At 30.4% G+C, this 15,865-nt stretch overlaps 1 long non-coding RNA gene across 1 annotated transcript; it reads right to left on the reverse strand.

The window, feature by feature from the left end:
• Positions 1 to 525: 525 nt before the first annotated feature.
• LOC145093373 (uncharacterized) lies at positions 526 to 4,574 on the reverse strand. Its single transcript, XR_013702843.1, has 3 exons — positions 3,951 to 4,574; positions 834 to 2,877; positions 526 to 745 (listed from the first exon to the last, which is right to left on the reverse strand). It is a non-coding gene; the product is annotated as an uncharacterized LOC145093373 (long non-coding RNA).
• Between the last annotated feature and the right edge of the window lie 11,291 nt (positions 4,575 to 15,865).

Genomic DNA, 15,865 nt, shown 5'->3' on the forward strand with positions numbered 1-15,865 from the left:
TCAAAATAAAGTTCAGAAAGAAAATGAAGAAAAAAGGAAGATATTAGTTCAATATGACTTCCTTATTTTTATTTTACATTTGGTTTTAACATATTGTTAATTGTTTAAATCAAACTTTTGTTGAACGTGAATATTAAAAAGATGAAACTTGTGAAGACAATGCCAAAATAGTTCTATGGCATTGAACTTTGTAGTAGCGGTGTCAATCGGGTAAATTTTTCGGATTTCGGGTAATTCGGGTAATTCATGTTAAAAAATTTACCCGTTACCCTACCCAAACTAAATTCGGGTAATTCGGGTTTGGGTAATTCGGGTATTGGGTCGGGTAAGGGTAATTCGGGTATTACCCGATTTTTTTTAATAAATTAATGGTTCCTAAAAATAAATTTAATGAAATAAGTATATCGTGCTCAAATTTTAAACATTGAGATTTTTTACTCAATAATATTTGAGATATCAAGTATTCGTTTAACGATTTAATCAAATCTAATAAGATGTTAAAAAACAAATACTTAAAAGAAATAATAACAACCAAAGTCAATCATTTAAATTACTTGATATCAATGTATATGCATATATTTTGCATTTACCAAAAAAAGTCACGTCGTAAATCTAGAAAACATAGAAATCCATTACATATTACAAAAATAATAACATTCAAGTTTCAAAAGACATTCATAAATATACTCGTCTTCTTGCACCTACTCGTTCTTCTTGCACATTCACTACTTCATCTTGCTCAATTCTATATAAAAAAAGTCAAATAACGTTATTATTAAAAGGAAAATATATTAAATTTACAATAATTAAAATAATGAACGATAAACAATTACCTTTGTCAATTTGTTGATTTTCTTCTCAATCTTTTTCATAATCAATTGTGTCACTTATGCTACCCCGAATCCAATCTTGTGTACAAATTAAACTTTCAACAATCTTAGGAGTCAAAGAACTCCTAAACGGATCCAACACCCTCCCACTAGTGCTAAAAACGGATTCCGAAGCTACGGTTGAGACGGGAATGGCAAACACATCTCTTGCCATCAATGATAGAATCGGGAATCTGGGACTATTCACTTTCCACCAATCTAGAATACTAAACATTTATGAGTCGTCTTCAACACTTTCTTGCAAATACTTTTCTAACTCCCCAATTGATTCAACTATGTTCGTCTTCATCTTTTCTCTTAGTTTATTTCTCAATGGGGGATTAGGTGCCATAAAATCCGGGTTTTGGCATTTCCCTAGTATCGATGATGAAGTGGTAAACTCGGCAGTACTTGAAGTAGAACTTGGAGAATGAATTCTTATATAATCATTATATAATTCATACATAGAATCCATGATATATTTCTTTTTTGCCTCCACCCCCATTTCTCCATAACGATCCTCAAGTAGTATAACCAAATACTTTACTTTGTTCCTCGGATCAAGAATCAAAGCAAAGTAGAGCAATAAATTCATTTTTTCTATGTCGCCAAAATACTTATCAAACTTCAATTTCATGGACAATGCAATATCACAAAGACTAGAATCGGAAATAGCATCATCCAAGAGCGTACGAATGGAATATATATCTTCAATGCATGTGTTTGATGTTACATAAAGTGTCCCGGAAATCCTCAAAGTAACATCATGAAAAGGTTTTAAAAAATGACATACATTCATAACCCTTTCCCAATCGCTTGATGAAGGTATAGAAAAACCCGCCTTTTCAATTTCGTACCGAAAATCAAATTCCTCAAGATCATATCTATGAAAAGTTTTTTCGTAAGCTTGGGCAATTTCCAACATATGGTAAGTGGAGTTCCATCTTGTTGGCACATCTCTCTTCAAATGGGTTGTTATACCGGGATTAGCAACCTTAGCAAACTCTGTAAACTTATGAATTCTAGAAGGCGATTTCCTAATCCATTTAACCGCCCATCGAACTATCTCAACCGCCTTATCAACTTTTTTTTATGCCATCTTGCACCACTAAATTTAAAATGTGGGCAGCACATCGAATGTGCATCCATTTCCCATTTAGAAGACACTTGTTGGAGTTTTGAAAACTTTTTTTCAAGAAGTCAATTGCCACATCATTCGCACTTGCATTGTCAACGGAAATTGTGAAAACATTTTCTATTTCCCACTCCATTAAACATTTCTCAACCATTTTTCCAATATCAACCCCACGGTGACTCTCTTGAGATGAAAAACACAACACTTTTTTTTTTTCAATTTCCATTCGTTATCAATAAAGTGGGCGGTGAGACACATATAACATGATTGTTGTTTAGAAGTCCACGTATCGGTGGTCAAACATATTCTACCAACATTTTTTTTTAATAAAATTACGAATTTTTTCTTTTTCGTCTACAAACAATTGGTAGACATCCGTTGTGCTTGTACTTCTACATGGAACTTTAAACAATGGTTGGTTAACACTATTGTAATACCTAAAGCCCGCACCTTCTACAAAGCTAAAAGGAAGTTCATCAACTACCAACATGTGAGCTAGAGCTTTCCGACTCTCATTTTGATCAAATTTCCAAGCTGACAATTTGTTTTCATCACCATGTTGGAAAACTAGTTGTTTTTGTCCACCATTAACTTTATCCAAGTAAGCTTTACATCTAGTTAAATGATATCCTAGATTTTTTGTCCCATAAACACCCAATTCACACTTGTAATTCCCGCCACCACAATGCTTACATTTGCATTTTTGAACACCATTTTCGTCCTTATACCTTTCAAATTCTTTCCAAACTTTCGATCTTGGGTTGAATTCCTTAGTTTTTTTTTTTATTTTTCTTGTGGAACTTGATCATTGGTTGGGTTGTCAACTTCAATCGTCTCATCTTCTACTTCAATATAGTCATTCGTTGTTGACATCTAAAACAAGAAAAAAAAAACATATTAGCAAATAGCAGTAAACAATATAATAGAAATGTGAACAACAAACATATTATCTTATTTTTAAATAATGTGTTTTAAGCATAATTTTCAAAAAAATCTAGTTTGAAAATATAAATTCAAACTCTTTATGAATTTTGAATATAAATTTCTAACATAATGTTTGATGGGTTTACAGGTACGTGACATTAGATGTAATCCGTGGCAAAAAATTGTATTATTATTATGTGCTTTCAGAAAGAGATCCTTCTAAGGATCCAATAGTTCTTTGGCTCAATGGTGGTCCTGGTTGCTCCAGTTTTGATGGGTTTGTTTATGAACATGGTATATACTTCACTTTTTTTCACTGTTTCATTAGAATCACGTGTCTGTCTTGATTTATTTTCACATAAATTTTCTTGTTATTATTTAGTACAAATAGCAGTTTTTGGAAGGTTAAATTCCCATGAAATCTTGAATTGACAATCCACTTGTTTCATAATCATAATTCAGGTAACAACATTGTAAAGATAAAGAATATGTTGATACCATGTCATTTTGTAATCAGAATATTTCAATAGTCTTTTTATATTTTGGGACCACAGATTGCCATTCTTAAACTGTGTATGTAATTGTAAATGCAATGCATGATATGTACTCTTGATACTACTAATTCCATCGAGTAGTCATAAGTCATAACCATGGGTGTATTAGGTATTAACAAATGAGTGGTTCTTGTCCTGCTTAATCAATCTAACATATATGCTGTGTTGTAGGTCCTTTTAATTTTGAGAAAGATAAAACTGGAGGCTTGCCAAAGCTTCATCTCAATCCATATGCATGGAACAAGGTTTATATATACCAATATTTTCAACAGCATCAAAACTAATTTGATAATGGGGTTAAATACCAGAATTTTTTTTCCCTTGATAATGTTACTAATTACATTATAATCAGGAAGTTACATACCAGAATTCATATAGAAACAAAAACAAAACAAAAGCACGAGCCAGATTTCAGGTGAACAAAAACAAATCAAATAATGATTTCAGAAATCGGTGGTCATCACTTACATTCAAGCTGATTTGATCTCGATTCCAAACTGAAGAGGATACCGCGAGCTGCAAGGCTGTGACCGGTGAGGACTGAGGCGGCGACGGGGACGACCGGCTGGAGTAGCAGACTTGATCTCGATGACCGGCGACGAGACTTGATCGGTGAACACAGATTGAAATCGACCGAGGCCGTGACCGGTGAGGACTGAGGCGGCGACGGGGACGACCGGCTGGAGTAGCGGAGTTGATCTCGCTGACCGGCGACGAGACTCGATCAGTGAACACATAATGAAATTGACCGATGGTTTTTTAGGAGAAAATAGAACGACAGAGGTAGGGAGTCGGGAATGGCCAAAAGGGATTTGGACTTTGGATGAATAACGTGTGATAATAATAAAAGATACTGACCATTATTTGTTCAATAAATTTTCGGGTAATCGGGTATACCCGAAACCCAAAATATTTACCCTTTTCCCGACCCCAAAAAAAATCGGGTTACCCAAATACCCGAAAAAGGTTACCCGATACCCGATTTACCCTACCCGTTTTACCCGATACCCGAAAAAATCGGACGGGTAATTCAGGTAACGGGTATTTTTGACAGGGCAACTTTGTAGTTAATTATTTGACAAATATTGATAACATTAGTTAAACGGCTATACCATCCATTTAAATAGTTGATACGAGCTCGCCTCAGTTTATAGTCATATATCTAGCTCATTTGTGATTTTAAGGTCGTTTGTAATTATTTGATATTGGATATTTAAGTATTTAGTTAAAATTTAATATATAAAATTAAAAATATATTTATATTATATAAATATGCATATGCTCGTTTAGGTTCGTGAGCTTAATCGAGCTCGGCATACGAAGCTCGGGTTTGAGCTCGTCTAATAAATGAGCTTGAAACTAATTTCGAACTCGTCTAACTTCTTGATCGTCTAACTTCTAATCAAGGTTTTTACTAGTCGGTCTATAATACTTCTGTTCGTTTAACCCTAAGTTCAACATTCATACATTCATGAATATAGTTAAAAGACATTTAATATACTAAACTGAAAAGAAAAAAATTAAAATAGCCAAATATAATGACCATACATATTAACCCATAATGATGTGGTGTGTGGCTTGGCCACCGCGGTGAGTCTATGTGGTTGCGATGCACTGCAACGAACACCGTCCCCTGTAAAAGTATTTTGATGTCCATATTTGTACTTTAAAAGTGGCTACGAGTATCTAATGGGTGAGAGAAACATTTCATCATTTCCTCAATGAAATGAGAAGTAAAGTAACACACTGAACTAACAATATATATATATATATATATATATATATATATATATATATATATATATATATATATATATATATATATATATATATTGACTCACAGAATACCTTATCCACACGTCTACACAATATATCAATCCACATTTAAACCTATATATATATATATATATATATATATATATATATATATATATATATATATATATATATATATATATATATATATATATATATATATATATATCGTTTGTTACCCTGTATTTTCATTTGAACTCCGTGAATTTTTTCATGTGAATTCTTTTTGGAAAAAAAAAACTTAGGAGATTAAATCGGTCATACACAAATGTATTCTTAAAAAAATTTCCAAAAGAATATGCAAACATGAAAAATGCATATACGCATTAACGTCTGAAGTACATTTCTTCGTCAAAAATAATCAACACATGGGTACATTTTTTTTTGGTTTTTTTTTTCTATCTTTTTTTTTCTTTTTCTTGAGTGCACTTCTATATGACTTACTTAATGCCCTAAGTCATCTTTTTGCGAAAAATTTCGCGGAGTTCGCATGAAAATATGTGTTCGCAAAAGATTCTGACCTTATATATAGAGCAAGGTTCTTTTGCGAACCCATATTTTCATTCGAATTCTACGAACTTTTTCGTGTGATTTTTTTTTAGCAAAAAAAATTACTTAAAGTATTAAGTCGGTCATATTAAAGTGTATTCACAAAAAAAATTCACGAAAAAATGTGCACACATGAAAAATGCATTTCTTCGTATAAAATAACGGACATATGTGAATATGATTTTTGAGTTATTTTATTATTATTTTATTTTTCACGAATGCGATTCTATATGACTGAGTTAATGCTCTAAGTTACTTTTTTGTGAAAAAAAATTTCACGAAAAGATCGCAGAGTTTCCATGAAAATATGAGTTTGCAAAAGATTCTGACCATATATATATATATATATATATATATATATATATATATATATATATATATATATATATATATATATATATATATATATATATATATATATGGTATAGGGTCAGGATGTTTTGCAAACCTAGACGAATTCCGTGAATTTTTTCTTGTGAATTTTTCTCGCAAAAAAAAGTGACTTAGGGCATTAAGTTGGTTATCTAGAAGTGCATTCGCGGAAAATATCTCAAAAAATATGTGCATTCATGAATAGTGCACTTTTTTTTTTGCAAATGCACTTCTATATGACTGACTTAATACCCTAAATCAGTTTTTTTTTCCGAAACAAATTCACAAGAAAAAGTTTACGGAGTTGGCATAGAAATATGAGTTCGCAAAAAAATCTGACCCTATATATAGGGTCATCGATCTTTTACGAACCCATATTTTAATGTGAAGTTCACAAAGTTTTTTGTGTGAATTTTTTTCGCAAAAAGACTAACTTAGGGTGTTAAGTGGGTCAAATAAAAGTGGATTCACAAAAAATAAAATTGTGCACACATAAAAAGCACATATATGCATTAATGTCGGAAGTGCATTTATTCGTCAAAAGTAACCGACATATCTGCACTTTTAAAAAAAAATTGCGAGTGCACTTCTATGTGTCCGACTTAATGTCTAAGTCATTTTTTTTTGCTAAAAAAAATTCACACGAAAAAGTTAGCAAAGTTCAAATGAAAATATGAGCTTGCAAAAAATCCTGATTATATATATATATATATATATATATATATATATCATACATACTTATAAAGCTAGCATTTTTTCTTGAATATCATGCATTTGAAACCTCTATTCTTTTTCCTTTCACCACATTCATTTGAAACTTCCACGACTTTTCAATTTTCTTATAATAATAATTATAATTTTGTAATTAGGTTAAATAAATATCAAATCTAAAGTGTATTCATATATAAACTAAATTTCAATATTAAAATAATATCTTTAATTCTACTTATAAAATTATGTTTTTTAACTTTTAACATATTATACTTAATTTATTAGTTTTAATATATTGTTTGATGTAAACCATTATCATTTTAAAGGTATAAATTTAGAATAATTTGTATAAAATACTTAAATTATTAACTAAAATATAACATTATAGGCTCAACTTAAATATAAATTTTATTTAACTTAAAGAACCCAAAGATTATTTTATAAATAGTTAAAAGTGATAAATTGTAGTGTCTTTCTAATAATGATTGTAAGTTGGTTAATAATGTTAAATAAATATCAAACCTAAAGTGTAATCATAAATAGACTAAATTTCAATTTTAAAATAATATCTTTACTTTTATTTATAAATAGACTAAATTTCAATTATTTCAATATTAAAATAATATCTTTAATTCTACTTATAAAATTATGTTTTTTTAACTTTTAACATATTATACTTAATTTATTAGTTTTAATATATTGTTGGATGTAAACCATTATCATTTTAAAGGTATAATTTTTGAATAATTTGTATAAAATACTTAAATTATTAATTAAAATATAACATTATAGGCTCAACTTAAATATAAATTTTATTTAACTTAAACAACCCAAAGATTATTTTATAAATCATTAAAAGTGATAAATTGTAGTGTCTTTCTAATAATGATTGTAAGTTGGTTAATAAGGTTAAATAAATATCAAACCTAAAGTGTAATCATAAATAGACTAAATTTCAATTTTAAAATAATATCTTTACTTTTATTTATAAAGTTATGTCTTTAAATTTTAACATATTATACTTAATTTATTATATTTAAAATGTTGTTGCATGTAAACCATTATAAGTTTAAAGCTACAATTTTTAAATAGTTTTGACAAAATACTTAAATTGTTAATTTTAATATAACATTACAGTGTCAACTTAAATATAAATTTGAGTTCCACTAAAAAAAACCAAATAATATTTTGTAAATAGTTAAAACTGATAAATTATAGTGATAAATGCAAGAAATAAATTGTAATATCAGTTTAACTAAAATATTTCCTAAATATATTTATATAATCGTTAAAATTTTTCAAAAAAGTAACTTAAAATAACTTATAATAACAATAGTTAAAAATAACTCTATATAAATGATTATAATGTTACCTTTATAATCAAAAAATAATGTTTGATGTTTTAAATAATTATAATGATAGAAATTAAAACATTAAGCAAATAAAATTTAAAAATTAGTTAAAAATAACAACTATAAATAATATTAAACCATATATAATATTTAAATTTATTAATATGTAACTCGCGAGTAGAAGTCATTCAAATGATTGAGATTATGACGTTATAATAGATTTATATATTATCATATAATTCAAAATAATCAATATATTATATCAAATTAATATATGAATTATTATATCAAATTTAACAACAACGTTAGTGTTATATTTTAAAAAAATATATATTTGTAAAGACTTCAACTATATAGGTGTTTCTGCGCATTACAATGTCAACTAAAATATAAATTTCAGTTCCATTTAAAAAAAACTAGACAATATTTTGTAAATAGTTAAAAGTGATAAATCGTAGTGATAAAAGCAAAAAATAAACTGTAATTTCAATTTAACTAAAATATTTCTTAAATATATTTTTATAATCGTTAAAAGTTTCCAATTAAGTAGCTTAAAATAACTTATAATAACAATAGTTAAAAACAACTCTATATAAATGATTATATTGTTAGCTTCAAAATAAAAAAATAAAACAATGTTTGATGTTTTAAATAATTATAATGATAGAAATTAAAACATTAAGCAAAATAAATTTAAAAAAATTAATTAACAATAAAAACAACTATATATAACATCAAATCATATATTATATTTAATTTTATTCATGTCTAACTCGCAGGTAGAAGTCATTCAAACGATTGAGATTATGAAGTTGTAGTAAATGTATATATTATCATATCATTCAAAATAATCAATATATTATAACAATTTAGTATATACAAATTATTATATCAAATTTAACAACAACGTTATTGTTATATTTAAAAAATCATATATTTGTAAACACTTCAACTATATAGGTGTTTCTGCGCAACGCGCGGGCATTCACCTAATATATATATATATATATATATATATATATATATATATATATATATATATATATATATATATATATATATATGAGTTTACCAAAATAACCATTATTCTAAAATACTTTGTGAAAAATAAGTAAAAATTAGAGTTTTCAAAAATAACTATAAAAAACCACAGAATAAATAAATATTGCTTTTTTTTTCGAAGAACGAAACGGGAGATACATGATCATTTGTGATCGTACAAGTTTTAATGCACAAATATATGCATTAAAGACTTCTACGATCGCATACAATCATGTCATCTGCGGTTTTGTTCTTCATTGTTTTCTATTTCGATGAATTCATGCACATTACTATTAAATTTGAGCTTATATTATAAAAAACTATATATAAGACTACTTACAATACTATTTGGAGTAATCTTATATTTACTCATAAAAAAAATCATTTTGGTATATTTGTGTGCCAAAAATGAGCTAGAATATTTTTTTTAGGGTTTAAATATTTTTGACTAATGGGTCACCGAACCTACAAGCGGGCCACGAAACCGAAGGACTGTTCTTAACCAAAACGAAATTGAAACCGACTTGACAAAATTGTGGATGAATGAGCCTCCTATGCAGTTTTTATGGCGATCTATAAAAACCCTTGATTTTTTTACAATAACGATTAAGAAACATGTATAATTTTGTAAATTTGTCTAATACTAATGAAATACCCCATCCCATAACCTAAGCCTTCTATATTTCTTACCTGCATATTGTTGTACCCCTTTTTTTTTTTTGACAGAAAGCAAATTCTTGAAAATAATATATAAAATGAACATACCAAACCAAACCAAACGTACGGACAATGGAACCCACTTCTTAAAGTGAGACTTGTGACTTGTTTCTGTCCCCATACGGGCCATACCAGTTGTTGCAAAACAGAGAATCTTTAGTTTTTCACTTTCAGATCGGATCAACTATAAATATTTTTGAGCTTTTTCTTTTTTCTTTTGAATAACCATATATTTCTTTAGCCGACCCCTAACCCTTATAATTTATAATCAGATAGCACTTCTTCTCTATTTCAATTGGAATGACGGTAAGGCCCATGAAGAAAAAGATTGGTACCACCGCCAAGGATGTCACACGAAGCTGTCACGTGAGTTCACATGTTATATCGTATCCAGTCGCTATCAAAATAATTGTACTTCGGGTTTAAATGCACAATGACCATTTAAGTTCTTAATTTACCTCACACTGGTTGTTAAATATCAGGGCTAGCCCTGGGAAAGTACGGATTGTGTAACTACACATGACTATTTCGTGAAGGAGGCCCGGTTATTTATTTGAAACAAAGAAATCAGAGACAGAAATTTATGTGGCTAAAGGGTAACATCGACAGAATTGGTGAGAGGCTTAATAATTAGTTTGTCGCAAAACACTTTGGAATCAAGATGTTTTTATAATGTTTCTGTCGTTGATTATATATGTAAATGAATAACTTTTCTGTTTTCAATATTAGTCACTAATATAACTAGCAGCAGTCAATTAGATGTCGAACTTTATCGTAATATTAACAAATTTTGCTTATATATAAAAACATCATATTTAGGGGTTCACTTTAACTATTCGCACATGATATGCAAAATCAATGGATTGACCGTCGGTAATCCGTCATTAATTATATGTAGATGAACAAATTTTTGGTTTTTTAATGTTAGTCACTAGTATAATTAGCGACGGTCTACTAGGTGTCGAATTTTATTATAGTATTAATGAATTTTATTTTTATATAAAAGTATAATATTTTGAGTTCTATTAGCATATGTTTGAGAAACTAGTTGGAAGCTTAAAACTGATTGTTAGTAGTTGGAAACGTGAAACTGATAGCTTATAGTTGGAAGCATAGCTAATAGCTGAAAACTGGAAGTTTTGAGTTTTATCCATATAAAATCTTCTAATAGTTTTCAAAAACTAATTGAAGTTGTTATTGGATTTGAAAAAATAAAATAAAATAAAAGTTTTTTATTTTTATTTTTAATTTTTTGTTTATTTTTTTCTAAAAATTTCTTAAAGATTCCCGAAAACTTATTGACAATTATACTCATAATGATAATCTTAAAACTATGGAAGAGTTGAACACATTTAAGACATGTGGGTTGGGAAAATATGAATTGAATTTAAGGATTTCTATGCATAACTTTTCGACTCACAAAATCATACAATCTAGAAATCACACTTCTTTCACTCTAATATAGACGTATTGTCATTTTTACCATAAAAGTATAGTTTTTTACCGCACACAAAGAATGGTGCCATACTTTATTTTTATTTTTTTATCAATTTAATTTAAATAAAAACTTTAATTTTAATAAAAACATAACATTTCATTACATAAAAATTAAAAACCAATATTGCATTATTTAAAAAAACATAACATGACATTAAAAAAAGCATACAAACTTCGAAAAAAAAACTAGATATCTTAAACCTAGAAACTTAAAAAAAAACACATGAAAAGATTAAAAACTTAGAAAAAAAAACGAGAAATCTCAAAACGTACTTAGCATAACATATTTTGAGATCGGCTTTCATCGCCAAAGCAATTTCAAGTTCCTCCCTAGTCCACTGCGATGCGTCCATCATTAGTATTCTAATGTCACTATCCTTTTCTTTCCGAAACTCTCTTTCGGAAGCAAGTTGCAAAATTTTGTCCATTCTATCTTTTATACATTTCATATCGGCCCACATTTCTTTCAACTCATATGAATCCAACGGTTTTCCTTTGCCTTTGCTTTTAGTTTTGTCCCTTCCCATTGGTCGGGAAGGTGGTGAAACTTGAACGGGTTCATCATCATTGAGTCGAAATCAACACAAGCATTGGATGTAATGTGGATGGATTCGGATGTTCTTGAGCATTTTGAACCACTGTCAATATGCTCGTCGGATGTTTTGTTGTTTTGCCATTTTTTCCCTATCTTTCACAAGATTCTAAACTTCAAGAAACTTGAAAGCCTTCTTATTTTCATTTTGGTACACTTGTAGCGCTTTCTACATAATCACATCATCACTTTCTCCGCTTTTGCATTGACATTTCATGTTGTTATACAAATCATTAAACAACATGACTTCCTTGTTCATCTTCCCTCATTTCAAGTGCATTTGGTGTTTTGAACGATAATGTAACACCTATTTCATCTATATTAGTTACTGAACTTTTGTTTAATTAAAATGAAAAATCTTGAGTTTTGAGGTGGTCACGACCTGAGGAAGGAGACCTCATGACGTAACCATCCAGGTAAAAAAATGTGCATCCATCTTGCAAGCCACGACATGATGGGCAAGTGGTCACGGTGTGGCAGCCACATGAGGGAGAAACCTAATTCTCCGTGTTTTGCGCCCTATTTAAGGGAAGTGAGGGGCTAGGGTTTGCACACCATCAACCTCCATCACATCCCTCCTACCCAAATCGAATTTAGCTTCCATAATTGATCTTGAAGAGCTGTTTTTGTGGTTTTTAGCTTCCATTATTTAGGCAAGCAAGTCTCCTCCCCTACACCTTGTATTGTTTCTAGACCTTTGTAAGTCCTAAAGCTCCTTCATTTCTCATTTAAGCATGCTAGATCTAAGTTTTATTCACTTTTCTCTATTATTGGGTTGGGTAGAATGCATGGAATCCATAAAGTTAGCAACTTTATGGATCATTGAATCCCTTTATTAAGCATAAGTCTCATATATGAAGTTTGATAGTGGTTTGGACTCCAAGCATGAATTTTGGCCTTATTTCCCTTTATTTGACCTTGATAGTGTTTGAGTCATGCATTGGACATGCATGACAAAAAAGTTGTGATTTTTATGGTCATTTGGGTTAGAGAAAGCCTTTTGGAAGGTTTAAAGGCTTGGATTGAAGGATTAAGAGCTTAATGCTTTAAGCTATTGTGACATCCCCAATTTCACGGCCAGAAAAGACCGATTTGTTTTTGCTTTGTTTTTAAAATCAGAGTAATCTTTTAAAGAAAACAGTTGCGGAATTTGTTCCCAAAACAAGATATGATAAAAATTATCAAAGCATTTCTTTAAAGAAATGTATTTTCATTATATAACAAAATCTCGGGATGTCATGTTCAATACATACCAAAAGCATAAATAGAACAAAATAGACCTTACAACAGTTATTCATAACTATTGGCCTATAATCCAAAATCTCTCGTCAAGTCCACCAACTTTTACTCTTCTGTCATTACCTGTAATGCAAAGAAAACTGAGTGGGTTAGGCTTGGGAGCCTAGTGAGCATATAGGGTTTTCAACCCAAAATAATATAATTATTATATTTAATTATCAAACAATTAATCGAATTACCCACCCTATTATCTTCTTTTATTTCATAGAGATTTACCCTAAGAACCGATTACCCTTCTCCCATTCATTCTTAAGAATTGCCCTAAGGAATTGACACAATGTCTAGTGTTGACATGGTTCTTAGATTACCTCTGGTGAACACGCAATTCAGAATAATTAATGAACACCTAGTTCAAGAACACCCATTGAACATACTCCGTTTAATAATACCTAATGACCACCTAGTTCAAAAACACCTAATGAACACCTAGTTCAAAAACACCTAATGAACACTTAGTTCAAAAACACCTAATGAACACTTAGTTCAAATATCCCTGGCGAACACATAGTTCAAAACATCTAGTTAACACTTAGTTCAAATATCCCTAGTGAACTCAATCACCTAAGGAACACAGAGTACGAAAGCTCTTAGTTCAAACCACGTGATAATAATGTATATCTCGATCCTACAAAACCACTAATATTATTAACACAGTATAAATCATATTTCTAAAACAATCTATCCTATCCCGTCGATCCTCACATACTGAACCTATACAATGATCTTATGAAATCTAGCCTAAGGAATCGATATGAACAACAACTGACGAAGCTGTTTCAGAAATTCCCTGGCAGCAAACGAGGATCAATAAAGACATCAAATGAGGGGAATGGAATAAGTTTCACCACGAACCTTCGTTTGTAAAAGAAAGAACCACAAGACATTTAAGTCAGGGGTAGTTATCTAGATAACAATGCCTAGGCGTGGTCCGACTATCAAGAGGTATTATACCCCCAGACTCTATCTATCCCATCATCGAACTTTGCCTAGCAGTGCCCTGAATACATGAGGTATTTCACCCCCAGATGCACCCTATCCAACAATATAACACCAGACATACCTAGCAGTGGTCTATTACTGACACACTTTATTAGGCAATCTACTAAGTTCCCTTAATTACTTCGTGAAAGAAAACACTGACATATGAAGCTCGATCGATCACTTCGTAAAAGAAACGTTGACTCCAAAGCTCTCTCAACATAAAAGTATGGGGAAATACTACTAGAGTACTCCCGTATGCTCCCGTAAAATTGTAAAAAAGACGTTGTACATGATAGTACTTCTGGCACATTATAGTACTCTGGTATGCGAAAGACTCATACTCAAGAACATAATAGTACCCTGGCACAAGCAGCACCCAAGACACAGAGCTTTAAAAAGGACTTCGTACATAAAGTGTACTTATGTACGTAGGACGTACTCCACCGATCATCAATCTTGCAACGCGCGTACTCTTAATAAGAGACTACCCAGTGTCCAAACTTAATTGAACTAAACATCCCATTTAAGTCTTAACTCGTCACTAGGCAAACCTACAATGTTTATAATCAATTTTTTTGATACTATCTTCGTTTATGCAACGCCAACTAGTGTATACTTAACACAAGGTTTTAAGTAATAAAATCATATATACACATCTTAACACCTATTGAACCATATCTGATTCGCACGTTGTATATCATCAAATATATCTAGCACGTATTTCGGACAATAACAAATACTTCACATACATATGTATATTTCTCACTTTAATCAATACTCGTATTAAAATCACGTTCCTAAAAGGGACTATACACATGATACCTTATCGAATGATCACATACTTCAAAACTACATAATCCGTACTCTCGGATCTTAAATTTGCCTCATTACCTAATCCATATTCCCGGATCTAAAACTAACCTCTTGATCTGATCCATACTCTCGGATCTGAAACTAACCTCTTGACCTGATCCATGCTCTCGGATCTAAAACTAACCTCCTGATCTGATCCATACATCCAGATCTAAAACAAGTTTATCTCTTTATCCTTTTATCTCTTGCTCCAACCCATCTATTATCACCTACCAACAACTTCATCTACCCATGTTCTACCCAATAAATTCGTAGATACAAAATACATATACAGTTTAACTCATTAAAACTCATATAATTCGTCCATTCCACAATCATCTCAAATACACAACAATATATTATACACATAGTATGTATTTTATAGCAAATACTTAATATTTATGTGTTAGAAGAAAGTTACCACACACTCACTTGATCAGAAGATGATCGGACAGCACTATGGCTCTAAGAGTAGTAGCTCTTCGGTGAAACTAGAAGATCTTCACACACCGGGCTTCTTGCATGCAAAGCTTCCGCTCGAAACTCTTTTCTTCTCGGGATCTTCAGGCTTCAGGACTTGCTTCGGGTCTCGAGATGATACCGGG

This window comes from Lactuca serriola, chromosome 1, assembly GCF_051521515.1.
Source record: "Lactuca serriola cultivar US96UC23 chromosome 1, Lser_US96UC23_V15, whole genome shotgun sequence".
NCBI lineage: Eukaryota > Viridiplantae > Streptophyta > Magnoliopsida > Asterales > Asteraceae > Lactuca > Lactuca serriola.